Genomic DNA, 5,776 nt, shown 5'->3' on the forward strand with positions numbered 1-5,776 from the left:
CTCGGCACGGAAACGCCGCCGACGCCAACGCCGCTTCAGCGGCTGCTCCCCCCGAAGAGGACCAGGAGGGCTCGGGCAGAGGTCGGGGACGGCAGCTCAGGCGGGACTGCAAGCAGGCAGCCGCCTCTGCCCTGGCCAGCGGCGCCGCTGCTGCTGCGGCGGCGGCGTTTCTCCTCCTAGGTCTCGTATCAAAGCACTCGCCTTCCCCCCAGAGCCGCCTCTTCCTTTCGCCTCACGGCGGCCGACGGCTGCTCAGCTGTCGCTAAGCCGGCGGAGTCGAACCGCGAGCTCAGCAGGCCCCGCCGGGGCTGCCATGGCCGCTGGCGTTATTAGCTCACTGCGCCGGTCCTTCCCCACCGCCACGCCTGGCGCTGCCGGAGCTGCCTTAGTGCCGTACCCTGCTGCCGGCCGCGGAGCCAAACAATAGGTGCAGCTGCTGGGAAACGCGGACAAACCGCATCTCCTCTCGCTGGAAGTAGGGATTTAATTTGCCTTTACTGCAGCAATGCCCTTTCTGACCTAGGAACAGGTGAGCCTGCCCGCTCCCCCTACTTAACCACCGCGCTACCCATGTCAATACACCCGGTAAGGAACCGCTCCAGCTGGGAGGGAGGTACGTGCCTTCTGGACAGCCACCACGTCTCACAACCTGCCCAGCAGCACGGCAGGCATCACAACGCTGCGAAACCTCTCACTTCGCAGAAAGCCCGAGCGCTTGTTAACTTCGTAACTGCCCAAGTCTGCCAAAGGCCATGACGCCTTTCTGTCAGACGACCCTTCGTCAACATTAGCGTATGCATCCAAAACACTTCCAGCTTAAAACGCTGGATAGAAAAGGGTCGTATACTGTCAGTGACCAGCAGATACATCAGCCCAAGGCTTTGGAGCAGAAAGGCGCAGTCTGATCTACTGTTAGTAGTAGTTAAAGATCCTACTCCAATAGGATCCAGTAATAACTCCATAATTAAAGATCTTACTCCAAATGCACTGCCACCAGAGAGTCATCCGTATAGAAGAGTTCTTACGTGCTTTGGGGGAGCTAAACAACCTTCATGCATCATCACAAAAGAAATCGTCATTGAGAAAAAATGCATTTTGAGACTATTAATTGAATGTGTTTCTGAATGGAATTTCCTTAAAGCAAAAGCGGATAAAACAACATGGAAACTATTTCTCAAGCAAGGAAAAAAAGGCTTTAAGGAAAGGCTCTACTTCAATAAATCCCTACCTCAAAAGAAGACAAATTTCTAGGGGCAGGAAAAAAGATTACCAACAAAAGGACTATCGGAATATGTCAAAAAGTGTAGAAACAAAGTGCAAAAGGTGCTAGACCACATAAATGATATGAAAATAAACAAGGTTTTCAGCTTTATGCATAATGCGAGAGCACAGGCAAAAGTGAGACTTGCATACAGTAAAGGCAGAAAAAAGGATCAGAGGTGATTTCATGTTGTTCCAGAACCAAAACAATAATTCATTTCAGTTTTCAGTAAAGACAAAAATACAGGTCATTCAGCATTAACTTGCTACCCTTTTCTACACAGTTTTTCTGGGTGTTTGGTAGCTTTTTATTTTTTAAATCAAGGAAATACAACAGTATGTTGCATCCAGCCGGACTTCAGTAATCAATGACATTGGGCCGCATATGAAACAATCACTGAAACTGGGGAGAATGGGGAGAAGTATAAAAATCAGAAACATGACTAAAACACTCAATGGGAGATAGCAACAGACAGTGGAAAAAAGGTCGTATCATATTCAATGGAGGTCACTAATGGCTTGATCGTGTAAGCCACTTTAGTATTTCTCATTAATAATTGGAATCAAAGTTATTAATACAAATCTGCTGGAGGGGGGGAAATCAAGACAATACATGGGAAGAACTGAATGACTCTGAAGACCAAACTAATAGGAGCAAGGTGGAAAAAAAGTAGAGTAAAATTTAAAGAACGTGCACTTGAATATTAACGACTAAAAGTTTTGGTATATATTCGCTATTTGTCAGGTAGAAGGCAGTAGGATGAGAACGTCAATAAACTATGTAATTAAGAAAATGACCAACAGCCAACAACATGAAAAAAAGCAAACATGTCTGTACAATATTTTAGTCTAAATATTTTTCAGAGAGAAAGGTTTCAATGCTACAGTAAAAATTATTCCTGATGTAGTGTTACAACTACTTTATCCAGCTTTTAAAAAATATGTATTCAGGGAAGATGAACTCTTAACAGGATACTCAAGGGAACATAACGTAGATAATATGAGAGGAAGCTAATGAAATTTGGCTGGATTACCTTAAGAAATGAAACGAGTGTTCTCTATAAGCTGATCAGAGGCTAACACCAATAAAAAAAATACACCAACTAGTTATGTATTTACCTATTTACGTCATAATTGTTTTGAACAGTCATGACAAAGATGACAGAAAGACAGTTTTTGGCAGAGAAAATGTACAGAGTCACTCTGTGCTCACCAATTGAAAGACACAGAATGACCATTTCAAAAACAAAAAACAAGAGGCTCTAGAGTGGCTAGAAATTTCAATGCACAAATTAAAAAAGCAATGCAGGGTAAATATAGATAGTCTTGATTTTCTCTCATTGCAAAGTCAGAGTGGCCAGATGATCTGTAAATGCTTTAACTGTATATGATTTGGCAGACCTTCCCTCCTTGGGTAAATGAAAATAAATTAAAGGCACAATTCCTAGGATCTTCATTCAATATGATTTCCTAATTCCTGTTTCACTATGGGCTACCAGCTGACAAGAACATACTAAGTTGTGGGCCAGCTCACCCTTAACTTAATACTTGATAGAAATTAGTTTGTCAATTATTGACTGATTATTAACATAATTTTTAAAAGAAAAGTGATGGAGAAAATGCACTTCAATGCCCAGAATTATTCATAATTATTTTTAAAGTTTTTTTTTACATTTATTTTTTAACTTCTATCTATGCCCTTTGATATATTTATTAAAGTTACTTCTGCCATTATTTTAGGATCTTGCAGAGATACAGTTGTCTTGAAAATATTTTATTGATTCCTTGTACAAAACCAAAAGATTCTTCTTTTCACACTTCTTAGCTGCAAAAAACCAAAAGGTTAAATCGATTCATTCTAAATCACTAATGCAAATTTCAGAATAGCTTTCAGGCTACGTGTCATCAATTCATACTGAACTCTTCAACTTCCTCTAACTACAGCTAAACAAAACCATTTATATGCGCACCCCAGGGCCTGGCAAAACTAAAGACATAGAGAAGAAACTATCTTATCTAAGATTAAAATATGCCAACCAACAGGAGATTGCTCTTTACGTTTTTGGCAAAACAACAAAAATCAAAGCAAGCCCCTATCCAGAGGTACCTTCAGCAGCTCAGCTTCATAATTGGACACAGTTCTATGCAGGAGTGCTGTTTCAGTTTGCTTGCTCAAATGAAAGCTAAGTCACAGCTTTTTCCAGATGCAAACACCAGCTTCTGGAACCCAGTCCCACTGGGCATGTGGCCAAGGTGCAAGCTGCACACTTTCAGAAAGAGATGTCTTTGCTCAGAGCTCTGTTAACCACAAGCCTGGTAGTGTCCAGGACAGTATGAATAGTATATACTTATAAATCTCCTGCTTATGTACAGGAGTATGTATCTCCTGCCACAAATACTGCTTCTGGAGGACCTCAAAATCACTTGCAGCCAGGGCATTATTCCAGATGAAACAGCCCATCCTTGACGTTGACATCATATGAAGTTGTACAGACTTAAAATGGACCATACTTAAGCACATATTTAAATGTTTGTAAGTGTTAAGTCAATTTACAATTGCTAGTAACATTAATAAACTGTAAGGCCTCTTGTGGTAGTATGTTGTGAGGATAATACAGGAAAACGTATCACAAAAATTGTGGGATTGATATTCAGATGATACAAACTGTCACAGCTCAAATCAGTCCAGACGAAGATCTTGCCAGTGAAAACTGGAGAAATAGAGAAGAGATAAAAAATGCTGCAAGACTTGTGTTATGAAAAATTGCTAGTAGGAAACAAGAAAAGACTGATGCATTTGCAGAGTCAAACCCAAAACTCGATAGCTGTCTGTGCTATATATTTTATGACAATAAATGCAGGAAATATCCTTATGTGATGATCTAAGAGCTTTCAAAAGTGCTGGAAAATAACACATGCCACTCGGGTAACTGTGTATTTTTAAGATATCTGGAACAACAAAATACCCTACATCACAGTAAAATGTAGATACAGCAATGACCCACTAGTCACTCATTTAATTTCATATTGTAGTGCCTAATAAGGCTTTGAAAGGTTAGAAACAGCATTTTCGCAACTCATTACTTCAGAAATTATGCAAATCCCTACTAAGGTCTCAAGCAGTTAGATATTCTAAGTAAGACATTTTAAGTATTTAAGTTGTGATAATTAAGAAGGTGTGGTACATATAATTACTTAGAAATAGCTACTTTGTTGACAGTATTTTTAATGGGTTGTCTTCTTATCAAAAAACAAATATAGCACCAACCTGTTAATAGAAAGATCACGAGATATTCCTTTATAGTCTTTCAGTGCTTGTACAATAATGGGGCCAAATACATTTTTGCGTTTTAATGATGAATCTGCAGCTATTTTTAGGGCAATTATGTTTAAAACAAACAAAAGCATTCTGCATTTAATGGTCTGATTTCACACTAAGAAATTCAACAGCCATTTGCTAGCATGTACGTATACTTTCAGTGGTAAAATAAAGGAAAATATTTGTGTTTGATTTACAAGTAGATTATGATGTTCTCCTTGCTGTTCTGTAGAAGAATTGTAAGGAGAGCTACTTAGAGATCAGAAACTCATTTCTACAACCTTCTTCTGACTGCTCATCATACAGTATATCAATAATACATTGAAAAGAAAACTATACATTTGGAGTGGAAAAAGCTATATTTTTTATAGCAGTGATGCATATTAAATTACGAGTGATTCTTAATCTCAAAACATATCTATTGTCAGGCATTCACTGAAAACATCTCAAATGGTATTATTCATTTTTTCTTTGCCTGCAGAGGAAAGAAATAGTGCAGCAAACATACCAGCTAATAATTTTTAAATGTAAGCTTGGTCAGAGGCTTGAATACAGTCAGATTGGTATCAGGAATTACTAAAAGCAAACTTTTAAATTGTAGTAACCAGGCAATGTAACATGAGAACGGGGAAAAGACTCAGTGCCTTTCAAAGTAAAGGGGACTCTCCTGTTGATTTCAGTTAATCTAGCATCAGTCCGATGTCTCGCTCTTTTTAAAAAAGGGTTAGATCCAAAAAGGAACTGAGTCATTGCATCATTTATCGCTGTAATAACTAGCTTTGACACAGTCAGCACCCAAAGTAGAATCCAAAATACTGTATTAGAAACTTGGATTTCTGAAGCAAACAAACAAAAGCCTGAAGTTACAAGTGAAAACATACACCGCAAAAATCAGTTTTTAAACAACCAGTATGTTAAGCAGAGAGCTGCATACAGCTTTGCTCATAAAAAGACATGTAAGAGCAATGCGTCTCAAATGAGACAGGATCCTGTTTAATTGTAGGTACTTTATTTGGACGTGACCTTCCAGCACCCCCAACCCCTGCCCTTTCCTTAAACCAACGTCTCTTTTTGTTTTAGAAAGCTTTTTAGAAGGGGATATGAACAAATGGGTGGCTGTGTGAAGAGGAAGAAACTGGGACAGCCTGTTCTACTCTAGGTGAATGCTCTAGCCAGGAGGCTTCCTTACAAAAAAAA

This window comes from Haliaeetus leucocephalus, unplaced genomic scaffold (assembly GCF_000737465.1).
Source record: "Haliaeetus leucocephalus isolate CR32 unplaced genomic scaffold, Haliaeetus_leucocephalus-4.0 Scaffold339, whole genome shotgun sequence".
Classification (NCBI taxonomy): Eukaryota; Metazoa; Chordata; class Aves; order Accipitriformes; family Accipitridae; genus Haliaeetus; species Haliaeetus leucocephalus.